General features: G+C 40.9%; 1 long non-coding RNA gene across 1 annotated transcript in view; it reads left to right on the top strand.

Annotated features, from left to right (window-relative positions):
• LOC121138835 overlaps window positions 1-20636 on the top strand; it is a 43613-nt gene continuing 22977 nt past the window's right edge. Inside the window, exons 1-2 of the long non-coding RNA XR_005875700.1 lie at window positions 1-47; window positions 3092-3246. This is a non-coding gene — a long non-coding RNA (uncharacterized LOC121138835). The remainder of the gene's footprint in view (window positions 48-3091; window positions 3247-20636) is intronic.

Raw genomic sequence — 20636 nt, 5'->3', positions numbered from 1 at the left:
GAGTTCCTGTCCTGACTTCCTTCGGTGATGAAAGGCAATGAGGAAGTGTAAGCCAAATAAACCCCTTCCTCCCCAACTTGCTTTTCAGTCATGTTGTTTCGTAGCAGCAATAGAAAACCTAATTAAGACATGTTGGCACTATACATGTCTACAAACATTGTATGGCATGTGGCTTGTTAGAAAGACCATACTGTTACCACAAGGGACCTGGGAGGCCATTGATCAACGCCCAGTGAAGTCATAGTCTGAAGGGACCTCTCACAGCCTTCAGAAAGAAGACCATAGTAACCCTTTCTCATGCTGTCACCATGTTTTCTTTTCCTGACTGCTCTCTAGTTGTATGTTTAAAGACTAAAGAAAAATCTTTCCAGATGAAGTTGGGGAAAATGTCCCCGTCAGCTTGCCATGCAAGCATGAGGTCCCCTGAACCCATGTACGGTGGGGCAGGGACCAGAGGATTCCTGGCGCTTACTAAAGCCAGTCAACCTAGCCAAATGAGTGAGCTGCAGACTCGAGAAGACCTTGCATGAAAAACTAAGGTGCATAGCAATTGAGGAAGAGTCACTCTTGGTTTCCACATGCATGAAGACATACATGCACACAGAGACATAAACATGTACAAACACACCACGTATCATCTTAGGGGTTTAAATTTTTATTTTCATATAAAGGATCTTGTGCTGCTGGTTACCAACTAAGGGTTGGAAATTGGTGGTAATTTGCTTGTCAGTTATGTCTATGCAACAGAGATTGTGGGTAAGTGAATGCAACAAAACTAAATCAAACAGTATCTGTGGTTAAAGAGAATGGAGGTTGGGGCCTGGAGAGATGGCTCACTGGTTAAGAGCAGTAGTTACTCTTCCTTCCAGAAGACCAGGGTTTGAGTCCTAGCACTCACATTGTATCTCACAACTATCTGTAATTCCAGTCATAGGAGATCCAGTGCCCTCTTCTGGTCTCCACGGATACGTCATCCATGCCATGTATGCAGGCAGAACACCTATAGACATTAAATAAATAAAGCTTAAAATTAAAAATTATTCTTTACTTGAGTATTTTTTAAAAAGAGGATGAAGATTTAATTTTCTCTCATATCACAAAAAATCCAGAGGCAGGCAGTGGGGGCCAGCAGAGTGATCCCAGATTCAGGATGCCTTGTGATTCTAGTCTCAGCATTGCCACCATGGCTCTAGTCAACACAGCCCACCTCAAGAAGAGAAACGGAAAAGCCTGTGCCTATATTATAAAAGCTTTCTCAGAAACCTGGTAATTGTGTTTTCATTAGACATTTGTGACAAGTCACTCCTGGAAGCCAGTGAAACAAGCAAATGTCATTTTCTTTTAATTGTTGTTGTTGTTTGTTTTTTGCTGTTGTTTTGTTTTTTGGTTTTTCAAGACAGGGTTTCTCCATGGCTTTGGAGGCTGTCCTGGAACTAGTTCACGTAGACCAGGCTGGTTTCGAACTCAGAGATCCGACTGCCTTTGCCTCCCAAGTGCTGGGATTAAAGGCATGCGCCACCACCGCCTAGCTCAAATGTCATCTTTTAGAATGAGGCATTGCTACTGTATCACAGCCTCAAAAAACAGCAAAAACAAACCCCTCTTCTCCTAATAAGTAAAGAGTATTTGTTGGTGAGGCAACTAGCAAGTGTTTTCCGTGTCAACTGATATGACACAGGGTCCTGGGAATGAACCAAGCTGGAAGTGGGAAGTGTTACGTCCAAGATGACTGGGAGGGTCTTACACAATACATTTCCACGTCTGCTTTGGCTGCGTGTTTCATGCTGCATGTGGCCTGCCAGAAACTCACAGCACACAGTGTGCCGTCTTCACGGCCCAGCCTTTCCATCCTCTGTGTGTCACCTTTGAGATTGTTTTTATTTTGGGTGTATGGGTGTTTTGCCTGGGTGTGCAGACAGGGCAAGAAGTGGGCAGAGGACTTTGGATTCCCTGGGGCTGCAGATACAGATGGCGAGAAGCTGCCATGTGGGTGCTGGGGATTGAATCTGTATCCGCTAGAAGAGCAGCCGGTGTTCTTAACCATTGAGTCATCTCTCCAGTCCCATATGCCATCTTTAAATTTTTATTATGTTTTTATATGTGTGTGTGTGTATACACCACAGTGCACAAGCAGAGGTCAGGGGACACGTGCAGTAGTGATTCTCTCAATCATGCATTTGAACCGTCATTGGGCTTGGCAGGTGTTACCTTACCTGCTGCTACTTCCCCAACCATCATCTTAACTTCCGAAGTTAATTCCAATATGTGACTCTTTTTTTAAAAAAAGATTTTGAGAGCTTTATTTAAAAAAACTGAGAAAACCAGCCCTCAGAATTAGGAGGAAAAATTCTGATAAATCCCCAGCAACAATACAACCAACTGAAAGGAAATACTACAGAGGCAAAAAAAAAAGTGTGTAGGGGTCTTGGTTGTTTATATATCACAAATCATGTTTTATAAGCTCCTTGGTTAAGATCATCTCAAGAAGGAGCTGCTAATTATTTTCCACTCACAGCTTTCACACAAGATTATGTTTACAGTTTAGTAGCTTAAGCCCAAACTTCCGCCCCCAGAATAATACCAAGATAATGCTGAATCTTCTGAGAGATTTGCTTCTGAATGTGGGAACAGCAACAAAGCAAACAAGGACACCACCACACAAAGCTCATGATGCAGTAAGTGGTGGAGGTCTCCAAAGGGAACGGAGCAAGGGTTCCCTCTCCCCCTTTAAGGGTCTCCATCACATAAGGGCTTAGGCATCAAGAAGTATTGTCTATCCTTGTCTCCAGGGAGTATCTTGCTTCTAGGTTTGAAATCCCAAGGCAGTTTTTTTCCTGGCTTACTATAAAAAATAAATAGACAAGCAAACAAATACCTGTTCAAAGAAGTCACATTCCTAGTCTCCAATAAAGAAGTGTTCTTACTTCTCTTTTGGTCTCATGTATTCTTACTTTATTCAAGTAATCTTCATGGTGTTGAAAGATCTCTTCAACTTCATTTTAGTTTGAAAGATGGATCAAGGTTATAGGCCATTGTTCTGGAGAGTCACAGCAGTAAGTGTTTGAAATAGCTTCTTGTCTTGCATCCACAGTCAAGAAGCAGACTGAGGAATCTGATGTTGACGAATCTACTCACAAGGGAAAGCCAGTCAGCTCTGTCACGCCCACCTGTCCACCTGGATGCATGAGCTCATGAATATGTATGTATGGGAGGTTCATTTGCATGTCTCTTCCACTTCCCCTCAAGGTAAGCCAAGTGCACTCAGGAGAGTAGTCTAGACTATGCAGAATGTACTTGCAACATTGGTTTTGTTTCCCCTGTGATCAGATTCTTTAATTAGTGGGAAATTATTGAACAATTCTATAAACTCTACATGGAAAACAGACTGCTGGGGACTTTCAGAAATAACCATTGTATCAGTTAGGAAACTGTTAATCAGTGGTTCTCAACCTTAGGGTTGAGAACCCTTTTGTGGTTGACTATCAGATATCTGGCATAGCTGATTTTTATATTACTATTCATGACAGTAGCAAAATTATAGTCGTGGGAGTTGGTAAAAATCTTTCCTCATTCTGTGGACTGCATTTTTGTCCTATTGATGGTGTCCTTCACCATACAGAAGTTTTTTTTAGTTTCGTGAGGCCCCATTTATTATTTGTTGATCTTAGTGATAGTGCTATTGGTGTTCTCTCCAGAAAGTTGTCTCCTGTGCCAGTGCATCCAAGGATAGTCCCAACTTACTCTTCTATCAGGTTTTTATGTATCTGGTTTTAGGTTGAGATCTTTGATCTGCTTGGACTTGAGTTTTGTGCAGGGTGACAGATATATCTATTTGCATCCTTCTACCTGTCAACATTCAATTGTACCAGCACCATTTATTGAAGATGCTTTTTCCCCCATTGTATATTTCTAGTTTCTTTATCAAAAACCAAGTGTCCATAGGTGTGTGGATTTATGTCTGCTTTTTTTTTATTCAGTTCCATTGATCAACATGTCTGTTTTTATGTCAATACCATGCTGTTTGGAAGGCTGTACTTGGACTTTCTTTTGGACTTCCAGATCCCAAATAATGGCACAAGACTTCTTATTAATTATGGAAGGTTTGCCTTAGCTTAGACTTGTTCCCAACTAGCTCTTTTTTTATTTTATTTTTTAACATTTTTTAAAATTTTAAATAGCTTGTTTTACATGTCAATCCCAGTTCCCTCTCCCTCCCCTCCTCCTGCACCCCCACCCACCATGCCCCCATCCTCCCACCCTATTGCCAATTCCTTCCACATAGGGGATATCTAGAGTCTATCATATCATTCAAGGTAGGGTCCAGGCACTTCCCTAAGAGTCCAGGCAGAGAGAGCAACCCTCTTTGTGTTATGGACACATGATGTCTGTTAGTATTCGAGGGATAAACACTGATCCACTGCTCAGGACCCCATAGGTAGCCCAGACCTCCTCATTGACTCTCACATTCAGGGGGTCTGGATCGGTCCCATGCTGGCCTCCCAGCTGTTGGTATGGGGTCCAAGAGCTCTCCCCTGTTCAGATCAGCTGTCTCTGCTGGTTTTGCCAGCCCATTCTTTGCCGATTTGCTCTTTGCTCCTCTCTCTCTGTCACTGGGTTCCTCGGGTTCTGTTCAGTATTTAACTGTGGGTGTTTGCCTCTGCTTCTATCAGTCACTGGATAAACGCTCCAGGATGGTTATAGACATCAAATTCACTATCAGGAATAGGCATTCGAGGTGGTCTCTACACTATTGCTTAGCTTGCCAGTTGGTGTCATCCGTTTAGATCACTAGAGGTCACAATGGTGCCTGATCTGTCTTCTAACCTATGATTCCCTCTTCCCTCTATCCTACCCACCTCCAGTCAACCTTCCTCTTCCTCCATGCCCTACTCTCTCTTCCACTTCTCCCCCTCTCTATTTCCCAGGTCCCCCTCCCTCCAATCCCTCGCCTTGTTCCCCATCTGTTCAGAGGATCTTGCCAAATTTCTCTTCTCTTGGGTACCATGTATATCTTTTAGGTTCTTTCCTGTTTCCCAGACTCTCTGTCAGTGGAAGTGCAGACTGGCACTCTCCTGATCCATGTTTAAAATCCATATATGAGTGAGTACATACCATGTTTGTCTTTTTGTGACTGGGTTACCTCACTCAGGATGGTTTATTCCAGTGCTATCCATTTACCTGCGAATTTCAAGATTCCATTGTTTTTCTCTGCTGAGTAATACTCCATTGTGTAAATGTACCACATTTTCTCTATCCACTGTTCAGTTGAGGGGCATCTAGGTTGCTTCCAGGTTCTGGCTATTACAAATAATGCTGCTATGAACATAGTGGAGCAGATGCCCTTGTTGTATGAATTTGCCTCCTTTGGATATATGCCTAAGAGTGGAATTGCTGGGTCTTGTGGTAGATTGATTCCCATTTTCCTGAGAAATCTCCATACTGCTTTCCAAAGTGGCTGTATGAGTTGACACTCCCACCAGCAGTGGAGGAGTGTTCCCCTCTCTCCACATCCTCCAGCATAAATTGTCTTCGGTGTTTTTTATTTTAGCCATTCTGACAGGAGTAAGATGGTATCTCAGAGTTGTTTTGATTTGCATTTCCCTGATGGCTAAGGATGTTGAGCACTTTCTTAAGTGTCTCTTGGCCATTTTAGCCTCCTCTATTGAGAATTCTCTGTTTAGTTCTGTACCCCACCTTTTGATTGGATCCTTTGGTATTTTGGAGACTTGCTTCTTGAGTTCTTTGTAAATTTTGGAGATTAGCCCTCTTTCAGATGTGGGGTCAGTGAATATCTTTTCCCATTCTGTGGACTGCCTTTCTGTCTTGTTGACTGTGTCCTTTGCCTTACAGAAGCTTTTTAGTTTCATGAGGTCCCATTTGTTAATTGTCGATCTCAGTGTCTGTACCACTGGTGTTATGTTCAGGAAGTGGTCTCCTGTACCAACTCGTTGAAGAGTATCTCCCACTTTCTCTTCTAAAAGTTTCAGTGTGGCTGGATTTATGTTGAGATCTTTGATCCATTTGGACTTAAGTTTTGTACAAGGTGATAAACATGGATCTATCTGCAGTCTTCTGCATACCAGTACCCAGTTATGCCAGCAACATTTGTTGAAGATGCTTTCTTTTTTTCATTGTATAGTTTTAGCTACTTGTAGGCTTCAACGGACGCTGTAACAATACGCGACACACAATTACTGACAGTAAAGCTAAGTATTTAATGTAGAAAATTACTCACAAGACACCAAACCCAGAGGAGCCAAGCAGTTCTCAGCTAACAGCCAGACCGGAAGCCGAACTCCAGGGAAAGAGAGCGAGGCTTCCTGTGTGCTGTCTTTTATGCCTTCCCCCGTAACGCCCCTAGCCAGGCCCAAAAGTGGGCCTGGCTAGTGACGTAGTTCTGCCTACGTACGTATACGTCTTTATGTCCAGCCGTATATGTCTTTAGTCCTGCCTAAAGTGGGTGTGGTTAGCGGTGTGGTAAACCACCCTTTTATTACCTCATCTATATGCGCCTCTAATAAGTCACATGTTTAATGGCGGCATCAGACTTCATCCTACAATTCCCCTTTTAGTCTAAAAAAGGACAACTAACTTGTATCCATGAACAAAATGTATCAAACTTCTATCTAAACCTAAACTTATCTGAAAGAAACACCCAAATATGAACACCTCCTTCCAATCCCAACTCTAAAATAATTGAAAACTAACACTAACAAGTGTAAACTATCTTATAATATCAATAGTAGGGAGAGGGGGCGTGGAATTCTCAAAACTACTTCCTGATGAGATGGGACGATGATAATCTCATGGGGACCTGTGAAAAGAAAATGTTAGTATAACAAAATCTCAGTAGATCAGACAGTCTCAGTATGGCCAGAGATGCTTGATTGAAGTTCCTGACTGGGGTTCTAGTGTTGATTGAAGCTCTTATCTTGAAGCTCTGGCCAGATTGTAGAAGATGTGCTGTTTCAGTTTCTTGGTCCAGAGTTGTGTAGAGTGATGTAGTTTCAAGCCATTTTCAGGATAGTGCTTGTCAGATGGAGTCAATGATGTGGGGCAGTTCAGATGCCTCCAGTCAAATCAGGTGAAGTCAAGGAAGGGGATCCTCATTCTCTTTCGGGAGCAGTTGAAGATTGCTGTCAGGAAATCCCTTGTTCTCTGGAAAACTCAAACATTAATGTTAACAAAAAATATTTTAACTTTCATATGTATGCATACAGAAGAGGTGACAATAGGGAAGATGGAAAACCTGGAGGAAATTAGACTGTTCAGAAAAAGAAATCCACAGATAACAGTCCCTCATTTTATTTCTTCTGTCTTATATCAATGGCTCTTTGATATAATACAGAAATTCTGAATCGTATTTAAATAATATGCTTGAGTTTAGAGTAGGAGAGCCAATCCAACTCCAAAGCCAGCTTCAGTTAAATGAATGGGGACTGAGGTATGTGAAGAAATAAAGATAAAAGGGTACTATGAAAAAACAATATAGAGAGATTTAGACTTTGATACCACACAGTGAGTTACTGTTTGTTTGATGGTCCCCAGGGTAGCTATTCATTCTTCTACAGGAATCCATATGTCCAGTATTCTTTGTTGAGTTTACCTTTGAAGACAAAAACAAAACACTTCTCTTTCCTTTTAGGAGGTCACTTTACCCATGGTGGACTATGAATTTGTAGATGGGCTGTTATCTTCCTCCTCCTGAGATGTTTTCTGTTCTGATCGAATTTTAATTAATTTTGATGGAACCAAAACCTTTTCTTCTCCTGTGGAAACAAAAGCATAACCCCTTCCCCAACGTAACACATATCCTGGTTTCCAGACTGAGGTCATAACATCCTTAAAATACACCGGTTGGTTCAGTTCAGAAGTCTTCTCTGTAGTCCAGTGTCTTTCTGCTGCCGTTTGTCCTTTTTCATCAGCATTAAGAAAATTCAACGTTAGTAAAGCATTGTGTAACCTGTGTTTAGGTGTCTTTGTTTTCCCTGGCTGTTTATGAAGCATCTCTTTTAAGGTTCGGTTAGATCTTTCAATTATTGCTTGTCCTGTGGGATTGTAAGGTATACCAGTTACATGTTTTATATTATAATATTTGAAGAATTGTTCCAATTTACTGGAGACATATGCTGGACCATTGTCAGTTTTTATTGTTTTAGGTATACCCATAACAGCCATCACCTCTAAGAGGTGTGTAATAACAGAGTCAGCTTTTTCAGAGCTGAGGGCAGTAGCCCATTGGAAGCCTGAGTATGTGTCTATAGTATGGTGTATATATTTCAAACTGCCAAATTCTGGGAAGTGAAATACATCCATTTGCAAAAGTTCATTTCTGTGAACACCTTTAGGATTACAACCTGCTGGTAATGGAGTTTGATTGTACAATGAGCAACTGGGACAATTTCTTACTATTTCTTTGGCTTGTTGCCAGGTGATAGAAAAATCCTTCTTTAAACCTTTGCTGTTAACATGGTGTTTCTTATGAAATTCTGAAGCTTCCAACACATTACCTACTAATAAACGATCAATTTCATCATTGCCTTGTGCCAGAGGACCTGGCAGACATGTATGGGATCTGATGTGTGTTATATATATATAGGATGAGTCCTGTTTCTGATGATTTCCTGCAATTGTAAAAACAATGAGGTTAATTCTGTATTATCAGGAACAAATTCTGCAGTCTCAATGTGTAGGACAACTCTTTCTGCATACTGAGAATCCGTGACTATATTGAGAGACTCTGTAAAGTCTTTAAGTACCATGAGAATGGCATATAACTCTGCCTTTTGTACGGAGTTGTAAGGGCTTTGAACTACTTTACTTATTTTTCCTGATTTATACTCTGCTTTACCTGATTTGTTTGCATCCGTGTAGAAGGTAAGAACTCCAGAAATAGGTGTTTGCCTCACGATACGTGGAAGAATCCAAATTGTTTTCTTTATGAATTTGATTCTCTCTGTTTTGGGATAGGTATTACTAATACTTCCCAAAAAGTCACTGCAAGCTATTTGCCAATACTCATTATCCTTCCATAAGGAGGAAATTTCCTCATTCGTTAAAGGTACAATAATTTCAGCTGGGTCTTTCCCAGTCAGTTGACGAAGCCTTAATTTACCTTTTAATATCAAATCTGAGACCTTTTCTATATAGGTTTTCAATTTTTTATTTTGTTTATGTGGCAGAAATACCCATTCTAGAATGATGTCGTCCCTCTGCATTAATATTCCTGAGGGGTATTCTCTAGATGGTAAAATAACCAGAATACAGTCCAGATTTGGATCCACACGATCCACATGTGCTTCTAATATTCTCTTTTCTACCCATTCTAATTCTTTTTCAGCCTCAGCTGATAGTACTCGTGGGCTGTTTAGGTCTTTATCTCCTTTTAAAGCCATTTTCAGGTGTTTTAAATCATGCCCTTCTACACCAATAATCGTCTGTAATTGAGAGATTTCTCCTAATAGTTTTTGAAGATCATTAAGAGTCCGGTAACGATCTCTTCTGATCTGTACTTTCTGTGGTCTAATTTTCTGAGCATCTATTTTATAACCTAAATAGTTAATAGAATCTCCTCTTTGTATTTTTTCTGGGGCAATTTGTAATCCCCAGCGAGGCAAAATTTCCTTTACTGCCTCAAACATCTTTTCCAAAGTATCCTTATTTGAATCAGACAATAATATGTCATCCATATAATGATATATTAACGAATGTGGAAATTTTTTACGAATTATTTCTAGAGGTTTATTCACAAAATATTGACACAAAGTTGGACTGTTTAACATACCTTGAGGTAGTACCTTCCACTGGAATCTCTGTTCCGGACAGGAATTATTATAGGTAGGTACTGTGAAGGCGAACTTTTCTCTGTCGTTTTCTTGTAGCGGTATGGTGAAGAAACAATCTTTTAAGTCTATAACTATAATTGGCCAATCCTTAGGAATTAGAGAAGGTAACGGCATCCCAGGTTGTAGAGACCCCATAGGCTGAATTACCTTGTTGATGGCTCTAAGATCAGTAACCATTCTCCACTTACCAGACTTCTTCTTGACAACAAAAACAGGTGAATTCCATGCACTAGTTGATTCCTCAATATGTCCAGCATCTAGCTGTTCCTGAACTAACTTCTCCAAAGCCTCTAACTTCTCAGATGTCATAGGCCATTGACACACCCAGACGGGTTCATCTGTCAGCCATTTTAATGGTAGAGCTTTTGGTTGCTCTGTACGTTTGGCACTAGCCTCTTGCTTCTGTACCGCCTGTACATTTGGCATCTGTTTTCTGTACTGTCTTACTATATTCTTTCTACCACTAAGAGCTTGTCTATAATTCCTAGCTGATACAGGAGGAATGTTAATCTGCGTATTCCATTGCTGGAGTAGATCACGACCCCAGAGGTTTATAGCAATATCTGCAACATATGGCTTTAACCTTCCTCTCTGTCCTTCTGGCCCAATAAAGTCAATCCATCTGACACTCTGTTTAACTTCAGATAGGGTTCCAATCCCTAAGAATTGAACATTAACCTCTTTCAAAGCCCAGTTGTGTGGCCAGGACTGCTGATTAAGGATAGTGACGTCACTTCCGGTGTCCAGTAATCCGTAAATCACCCTATTTTTTACCTTAACTGGTAGCTTGGGTCTATGATATTGTATAGAAGTTTGCCAAAATATATGTTTTGTATCTCCTCCTGATGTAATTGATTCATCCTCTGGAGCTAATGTATTGTCCAGTGCCGTATTATTTACAATGGGCAGTGGATCTTCTAATTGTCCTGGGAGAGGCTGTCCTCCACTGTCACTGGGAATGACCGGATAATCTCTCTTTTTGGGGCTCGGTTGAGCCCCTGAGTTCCGTTTTTTGGCTTTAAAGATCTACCTTGTCTGTCTATTGTGGAAAAGCATTCATCAGTCCAATGGTGCCCCTTCCCACACCTCCTGCATAGACCAGGAGGCTTAGGCCTTCTGTTTGATGCATTCCTGGTAAAAGCATTATTTCTAGGAATGCATTGTCTACAGTTCCTACTAAGATGTCCTATTCTACCACAGTTAAAGCATGTTGTGTCTTTATGCCTATTAAAATTCTTAGAGATCGCCTTCCCTACCCAGGCCTCTATATCATCACAGGTAGGGTATTTGGCATCCTGGTGCCTCCTCAAGCCTGTAGAAATATCTTCACCTACCCAAGCTCCTGTATCCTGACTTTTACATTCCAGGTTCGCTGTATGTAGGACCCATTCCTCCAATGGCACTGATCTTATTTTTAATGGCCAAATTACCTGCCTGCATTGAGGATTCGCGTTCTCATATGCCAAAGAGTCTATAAGGAGACGCCTGGATTCTGGGTTCGCTACCTGTACTTCTACTGCTCTGGATAATCTCTCTAAAAATTCAGTGAACCTTTCCCTTGGGCCCTGTAATACCTTGGTGTAGGGTTGCATTATCTCTCCTGTTTCACAAACCTTATCCAAGGCATTTAAAGCAGCTGTATGGCACAAAGACAACATGTGCTCATCATATGCAGATTGAACCTGCGTGTCAGCGTAAGGACCCTCCCCAAGAATCTTGTCTTGGGGTACTTCATGACCGTTCTGTAATTCCTGAATTTCTATTGCTTTTGCTTCTTGCCTCCATAAAGCTCTCCATTGAATTTGACAAGAATTTTCGAGCACTGCAGAGGCTAATTGGGCCCAGTCTTTTGGGGTTACTTTATTTACAGTAGCCCATGAGGTTAGGAGCTCTCTGACAAAGGGAGAATGAAGACCATACATGACAATGGCCTCCTTAATATTTTTTAGATCCTTCATCTGTATAGGCTCCCAGTGATAAGCAATGGGACCATTTGATTGTTTTTTCGTTGCTGGTTTTTCTGTTACAGATACTGGAAAAACCATAGGGGAATGCATAGCAACCTTAGGGAAATCATTCCGGCATTTGAGAAGCTTTGGGAAACTCCTATCCTGACCTGTTGCCTGTATTTCTGATTCTGAAGTATCAGATTGAGCGTCTTCTAAATCCTGCAGTCTATTCATCATTGTTTCTCTGAGCTCTTGAAGTTCTTGTGACAAATAATTTTCTAAGGACGTCATGGAATCTTTCATTTTTTACATTCATCATTTACATGTGATTCCAAATTTCTAATATTCTCATCCTTAGAAAGTACTTCAATAGCATGTAAACTGCCTTCCACAAATGATATTCTATCAGTTAGTTTATCATTGCTCTCAGACATGGAACAATTCTTTTCTGCTAGCATTTCAATTTTATGTTCCAGTCTTTGTAATTTGCTAGTGAAATCATCAAACATGGAACCGTGTTTTTCGTTAAATGTTTCAACATTATGTTCCAATTTTTCAATTCTATCTGTGGAACACATTTTTCCTGATAGTAATTCAATTTTGTGTTCCGTCTCTTTAAACCTGTTCGTCAGACCTACATTATCATTTTTAATATCCTGAATATTATCTACCAACCCTTTCTTACTCTCCTGCAATGAATTTTGCACTTCCTGAATCCTTTGTATTAAGATTTCAAAACTATCCTGCGATGACTGTATGACCTGTATAAGTTTATTCCTATTTTTGAGCCATTTAATTAACAAAATTATATTGATTATGAAGCTAATAATCACCATCGTGGGTAGGAAGTACCTTTCAGGTAGGTCCTCAACCCTTTCTAAAATCCCATCCATACAAAAAACAAGAAAATTCTTAACATCCTGCATCATAGTGTTAGCTGTTGACATTGTATAAAGCAGTTACGTTTGTTACCAATGGAGTAATTCAGGCCGAAGTCAACAGGCTGCCAGCGAAAGAGCACGTGGCCGGAGTCAGCAGGCCACCAGTAAAACAGCACGTGGCCGCGAGAGAAATCTTGGAATACCGCCTAACCTTACCGGCAGGTAGAAGGTACTGGTTCCTGGCGGCAGGAATCGTGCCTTGCCGAGCGAAGTGGTGAGGAACTTAGCGAAAGGAGAGTCCACGTGTGCCTGGTCGGGCCGAAGAGAAGCCGCTTTTCTGGGCGCCTGGATCCGGATTCCAATCCCGCTCCCGACACCAAACTGTAGGCTTCAACGGACGCTGTAACGATACGCGACACACAATTACTGACAGTAAAGCTAAGTATTTAATGTAGAAAATTACTCACAAGATACCAAACCCAGAGGAGCCAAGCAGTTCTCAGCTAACAGCCGGACCAGAAGCCGAACTCCAGGGAAAGAGAGCGAGACTTCCTGTGTGCTGTCTTTTATGCCTTCCCCCGTAATGCCCCTAGCCATGCCCAAAAGTGGGCCTGGCTAGTGACGTAGTTCCGCCTACGTACGTATACGTCTTTACGTCCAGCCGTATACGTCTTTAGTCCTGCCTAAAGTGGGTGTGGTTAGCGGTGTGGTAAACCGCCCTCTTATTACCTCATCTGTATGCGCCTCTAATAAGTCACATGTTTAATGGCGGCATCAGACTTCCTCCTACAGCTACTTTGTCAAAAATCAAGTGTTCATAGATGTGTGGGTTAAAATCAGAGTTTTCAATTCGGTTCCATTGGTCTACCTGCCTATTTTTGTGCCAATACCAAGCTGTTTTCAGGACTATAGCTCTATAATAGAGCTTGAAATCAGGTATGGTGATGCCTCCTGAAGTTCCTTTATTGTATAGGGTTGTTTTGGCTATCCTGGGCCTTTTATTTTTCCATATAAAGTTGATTAATGTTCTTTCCAGGTCTGTGAAGAATTGTGCCAGAATTTTGATAGGGATTGCATTGAATCTGTAGACTGCTTTTGGCAAGATTGACATTTTTATTATGTTGATCCTACCAATCCAAGAGCATGGGAGATCTTTCCATTTTCTGGTATCCTCTTTGATTTCTTTCTTTAAAGACTCAAAGTTCTTGATATACAGGTCTTTCACTTCCTTGGTTAACATTATCCCCAGATATTTGATGCTGTTTATGGCAATTGTAAAGGGTGAGGTTTCTGATTTCTTTCTCAGTCACTTCATCGTCTGTATATAATAGGGCCACTGATTTTTTTGAGTTTACCTTGTATCCTGACACTTTGCTGAAGGTGTTTATCAGCTCTAGGAGTTCCCTTGCAGAGTTTTTCGGGTCACTTATGTAAACTATCATATCATCTGCAAATAGTGAAAGCTTGACTTCTTCTTTTCCTATTTGTATCCCCTTTATCTCCTTTTGTTGTCTTATTGCTGTAGCTAGGACTTCAAGTACAATATTGAAGAGATATGGAGAGAGTGGACAGCCTTGTCTTGTTCCTGATTTTAGAAGAATTGCTTTGAGTTTCTCTCCATTTAGTTTGATGTTAGCTGTTGGTTTACTGTATATTGCTTTTATTATATTCAGGTATGTTCCTGTTATCCCTGATCTCTCTAGGACCTTTATCATGAAGGGGTGCTGGATTTGGTCAAAGGCTTTTTCAGCATCTAGTGAGATGATCATGTGTTTTTTCTTTCGCAGTTTGTTTATATGGTAGATTACATTGATAGATTTTCTAATGTTGAACCATCCCTGCATTCCTGGGATGAAGCCTACTTGATCATGGTGGATGATTTTTCTGATGTGTTCTTGAATCCAGTTTGCTAGTATTTTATTGAGTATTTTTGCATCAATGTTCATGAGGGAACTTGGTCTATAGTTTTCTTTCTTAGTTGTGTCTTTGTGTGGCTTGGGTATCAAGGTAATTGTAGCCTCATAAAAAGAGTTTGGCCAAAAATCACATGATCATCTCACTAGATGCTGAAAAAGCCTTTGACAAAATCCAACACCCCTTCATGATAAAGGTCTTGGAGAGATCTGGGATAACAGGGACATACTTAAACATAATAAAAGCTATATACAGTAAACCAACAGCCAACATCAAACTAAATGGACAGAAACTCAACGCAATTCCTCTAAAATCAGGAACAAAACAAGGCTGTCCACTCTCTCCATACCTTTTCAACATGGTACTTGAAGTTCTAGCTATTGCCATATGACAACAAAGGGGGATCAAGGGGATACAAATTGGGAAGGAAGAGGTCAAACTTTCACTGTTTGCAGATGATATGATAGTTTACATCAATGACCCAAAGAACTCTACCAGGTAACTCTTACAGCTGATTAACACCTTCAGCAAAGTGGCAGGCTACAAGATCAACTCAAGAAAATCAGTAGCCCTACTATATACAGATGATAAAAGGGCTGAAAGAGAAATCAGAGAAGCATCACCCTTTACAATTGCCACAAACAACATAAAATACCTTGGGGTAACGCTAACCAAACAAGTGAAAGACCTGTATCGTAAGAACTTTGAATCTTTAAAGAAAGAAATTAAAGAAGCCCTCAGAAAATGGAAAGATCTCCCATGCTCTTGGATAGGTAGGATCAATGTAGTAAAAATGGCAATCCTGCCAAAAGCAATCTACAGATTCAATGCAATCCCCATTAAAATCCCAGCACAATTCTTCACAGACCTTGAAAGAACAATAATCAATTTTGTATGGAAAAACAAAAGACCCAGGATAGCCAAGACAACCCTGTTCAACAAGGCAACGTCCGGAGGCATCACCATCCCTGACCTCAAGCTCTATTATAGAGCTATAGTCCTGAAAACAGCTTGGTATTGGCACAAAAATAGACAGGTAGACCAATGGAATCGAATTGAAAATCCGGGTATTAACCCACACACGTACGAACATCTGATCTTTGACAAAGAAGCTAAAAATATACAATGGAATAAAGAAAGCATCTTCAACAAATGGTGCTGGCATAATTGGAGACTGGCATGTAGAAGAATGCGGATCGATCCATGTTTATCGCCATGCACAAAACTTAAGTCCAAATGGATCAAAGACCTCAACATAAATCCAGCCACACTGAACCTCTTAGAAGAGAAAGTGGGTGGTACCCTTGAATGAATTGGTACAGGAGACAGCTTCCTGAACATAACACCAGTAGCACAGACAGTAAGATCAACAATTAATAAATGGGACCTACTGAAACTGAGAAGCTTCTGTAAGGCAAAGGACACAGTCAGCAAGACAAAAAGGCAGCCCACAGAATGGGAAAAAATATTCACTAATCCCACATCTGACAGAGGGTTGATCTCCAAAATTTACAAAGAACTCAAGAAGCAAGTCTCCAAAACAGCAAAGGACCCAATTAAAAAGTGGGCTGCAGAACTAAATAGAGAGTTTTCAATAGAGGAGTCTAAAATGGCTGAGAGGCACTTGAGAAAGTGCTCAACATCCTTAGCCATCAGGGAAATGCAAATCAAAACAACTCTGAGATACAATCTCACTCCTGTCAGAATGGCTAAATTCAAAAACACCAATGACAATTTATGCTGGAGAGGATGTGGTGAAGGGGGAACACTCCTCCATTGCTGGTGGGAGTGCCAACTGGTTCAGCCACTTTGGAAATCAGTATGGAGATTCCTCAGAAAAATGGGAATAAACCTACCACAAGACCCAGCAACTCCACTCTTAGGCATATATCCAAAAGATGCCCATTCATACAACAAAGATGTCTGTTCCACTATGTTCATAGCAGCTTTATTTGTAATAGCCAGAACTTGGAAGCAACCTAGATGTCCCTCACCCGAAGAGTGGATAGAGAAAATGTGGTACATCTACACAATGGAGTACTATTCAGCAGAAAAAAATAATGGAATCATGAGATTCGCAGGCAAATGGATGACACTAGAAGAAACCATCCTGAGTGAGGTAACCCAGTCACAAAAAGAGAAACATGGCATTTACTCTCTCATATATGGATTTTAGACATAGATCTGGGGAGTGCCAGCCTACAATCCTATGGCCAGAGAGTCTGGGAAACAGAAACTTCATTTAGTGGCTGATCGAAGAAGAGGCAGACTCCCTTGGTTAAGTACTGAGCTGAACTCAAGAAAGCCAGTAACAGAGAGGGAGGACTGGTGATCAAAGGGATTAAGACTGGGCTGGTTTAACCCCCAGAAACAGCTGACCAGACAAAGGTTAACTCTTGAATCCCAGGCATCAGCCTGGGAATCCAGCATGGGACTGATTAAGACCCCCTGAATCTGGGTGTCAGTGAGGAAGCCTAGGGAATCTATTGAGCCTTGGGCAGCAGATCAGTACCCATCCCAAGTATACACACACAGACTTTGGACTCCCATCCAACAATGTGAGGTGCACTCTCACCCTGAACTCTTGGGGAAGGGTCTAGGCCCTGCCCTGGATGAAATGACAGACTATGGACACCCCCATGGAGGGCCTCACCCTCCCTGGGGGAATGAGGGGATAACGGGGGGGTTGGGGAGAGGGCATGGGAGGAGGGGAGGGAATGGGAAAGGGACCTGGAACTGACTTGTGAAGCAACCTCGTTTCCTATCTAAATTTAAACTGGAAAATAAAAAAAATTGTTTCTTTGGTTGATGAAAAAAAAAGAGTTTGGCAGTGAACCTCCTGCTTCTATTGTGTGGAATACTTTGAGGAATATTGGAGTTAACTCTTCTTTGAATTTCTGGTAGAATTCTGCACTGAAGCCATCTGGGCCTGGGCTTTTTTTGGTTGGGAGGCTTTTGATGACAGCTTCTATTTCATTAAGGGTTATAGGTCTGTTTAGATTGTTTATCTGCTCTTGATTTAGTTTTGGCAAGTGATATCTATCCAGGAAATTGTCCATTTCCTTTAAAATTTCAAATTTTGTGGAGTACAGATTTTCAAAGTATGCCCTGATGATTCTCTGGATTTCCTCAGAGTCCGTTGTTATGTCCCCTTTTTCATTTCTGATTTTGTTAATTAGCATGCTCTCTCTCTGTCTTTTGGTTAGTTTGGACAGAGGTTTGTCTATTTTGTTGATTTTCTCAAAGAACCAACTCTTTGTTTCATTGATTCTTCTCAATGTTTTCCTGGTTTCTACTTGATGGATTTCAGCCCTCAATTTGATTATTTCCTGGCGTCTGCTCCTCCTGGGTGAGTTTGCTTCTTTTTGTTCTAGAACATTCGGTTGTGCTATTAATTCTTTAGTATGACTGTTCTCCAGTTTCTTCATGTGGGCACTTAGTGCTATGAACTTTCCTCTTAGCACTGCTTTCAAAGTGTCCCATAGGTTTGCGTATGTTGTGTCTTCATTCTCATTGAATTCCAGGAAGACTTTAATTTCTTTTTTTATTTCTTCCTTTACCCAGGGATGGTGCAATTGAGCACTGTCCAACTTCCATGAGCTTGTGGGGTTTCTGTGAATTGTGTTATTGTTGAATTCTAATTTTAATGCATGGTGGTCTGAGAGGATACAGGGGGTTATTTCAATTTTTTTTTGTATCTGTGGAGATTTGCTATGTTTCCTATTATGTGGTCAATTTTAGAGAAGGTTCCATGTGGCGCTGAGAAGAAGGTATATCCCTTTGTGTTTGGGTGAAATGTTCTATAGATGTCTGTTAAACCCAGTTGGGTCATAACTTCTATTAGTTCCTTTGTTTCTTTAAGTTTCTGTCTGGAGGTCCTGTCTAGCGGTGAGAGTGGAGTGTTGAAGTCTTCCACTATTAGTGTGTGCAATTTTATGTGCAATTTGAGCTTTAGTAATGTTTCTTTCACAAATGTAGGTGCCTTTGTATTTGGGGCGTAGATGTTTAAAATTGAGACTTCATCTTGATGGACTTTTCCTTTGATGAATATGAAATGTCCTTCTTCATCTCTTTTGATTGATTTTAATTTGAAGTATAGTTTGTTAGATATTAGGATTGCTACACCTGCTTGTTTCTTGGGTCCGTTTGATTGGAAAATCTTTTCCCAACCCTTTATCCTGAGATACCGTTTGTCTTTGATGTTGAGATGTGTTTCTTGTATGCAGCAGAAGGATGGGTTCTGTCTTCGTATCCACTCTGCTAGTCTGTGTCTTTTTATAGGCAAGTTGAGGCCGTTGACATTGAGGGATATCAATGACCATTGATTGATGATTCTTGTTTGTGCTTGATTTATTGGTGGTGAAGTTATTTTGTGTAGTTTCTCCTCCCTTTTTCTTTTGGTGTTATGTAAAGTGGGATTATATATTGCCTGTGTCTTTGTGAGTATAGTTATCTTCCTTGGGTCTAAGTTTTCCTTCTAGCACTTTCTGTAGAGCTGGATTCATGGACATGTATTGTTTAAATCTGGCTTTGTCATGGAATATTTTGTTTTCTCCATCTATGGTAATTGAAAGCTTTGCTGGATATAGTAGTCTGGGCTGGCATCCTTGTTCCCTTAGCGTTTGTAGGACATCTGTCCAGGATCTTCTGGCTTTCATTGTTTCCATTGAGAAGTCAGGTGTAATTCGGATAGGTCTGCCTTTATATGTTACTTGGCCTTTGTCTTTAGCTGCTCTTAATATTTTCTCTTTATTCTGTAGGTTTGATGTTTTGATTATTATATGACGAGGTGACTTCTTTTTTTGGTCCAGCCTATTTGGTGTTCTGTAAGATTCATGTATTTTCATAGGCATATCCTTCTTTAGGTTAGAGAAGTTTTCTTCTATGATTTTGTTGAATATGTTTTCTGTACCCTTGAGCTGTGTTTCTTCGCCTTCTTCTATACCTATTATTCTCAGGTTTGGCTTCTTCACGGTGTCCCATATTTCCTGGATATTTTGTGTTAGGGATTTATTGGTTTTGAGGTTTTCTTTGGTTGATGACTGTATATCCTCTAATGAGTCTTCAACACCTGAGATTCTCTCTTCTATCTCTTGTGTTCTATTGGTGATACTTGCATCTGTAGTTCCTGATCGTTTACCCAGCTTTTCCATTTCCAGCATCCCCTCGTTCTGTGTTTTCTTTATTGTTTCTATTTCAGCTTTCAATCCTTCAACTGTTTGAGTTGTTTCCTTCATTTGTTTGGTTGTTTTTTTCTTGGTACTCTTTAGATTCTTTGAGAGATTTGTTTATTTCTTGAAATTTTCCCCCATTTCATGGATTTTTTTGTTTGTTTTTTCCTCTATTTCTTTAAGGGATTTCCTCATTTCTTCTTTGAGGGTCTCTATCATCTTCATAAAATGATTTTTAAGGTCTGTCTCCTCTGCTTCATCTATGTAGTGCTTTTCAGGTCTTGCTGGTGTTGGTTCCCTAGATTATGGTGGAGTCATGTTGGTCTTTTGACTGCTGAGTGAGCTCTTATTCTGTCTTCTTCCCATTTCTTCTTCCAGTGGGTGCTGGTGGGGTCTTTCTGTCTCCACTGGTCTCCTTCCTTCCTGAAGCTGACTGGGATCGCTGGAGTTTGGCGCCTAGCTGGGATCGCCGGAGTTTGGGGCCTGAAAGGGCTGATGTCTTTCCTGTGTGGGTGGGTCTTCTGGATGCCAGGAGTGGCCCCAGAAGATCGAATATCGAGGGGATGGGGGTCAGGCGGAGAATGGGGAGAGTCCCAGCTCACCTAGCTGGGATAACCGGAGTCCCCAACTAGCTCTTATAACCTAAATTAACCTGTTTATATTAATCTACACTCTGCCACGTGGCTCGTTACCTCTCCTCAGTACTGTGTGTCTCGTTGGCAAATCCCTACCTCACATTCTTCCCAGAGTTCCTATCTGTGCCTGGAAGTCCTGCCTATTCTCTCCTGCCTAGGTATTGGCCCTTCAGCTCTTTATTAAACCAATCAGAAAGTGCCTTAGACAGGCAAGACAGGGTAGTGATACATCTTCATACAG

This window comes from Mesocricetus auratus, unplaced genomic scaffold, assembly GCF_017639785.1.
Source record: "Mesocricetus auratus isolate SY011 unplaced genomic scaffold, BCM_Maur_2.0 Super-Scaffold_6730, whole genome shotgun sequence".
Taxonomy (NCBI): domain Eukaryota; kingdom Metazoa; phylum Chordata; class Mammalia; order Rodentia; family Cricetidae; genus Mesocricetus; species Mesocricetus auratus.
This window is presented reverse-complemented; position numbering and strand designations above follow the sequence as displayed.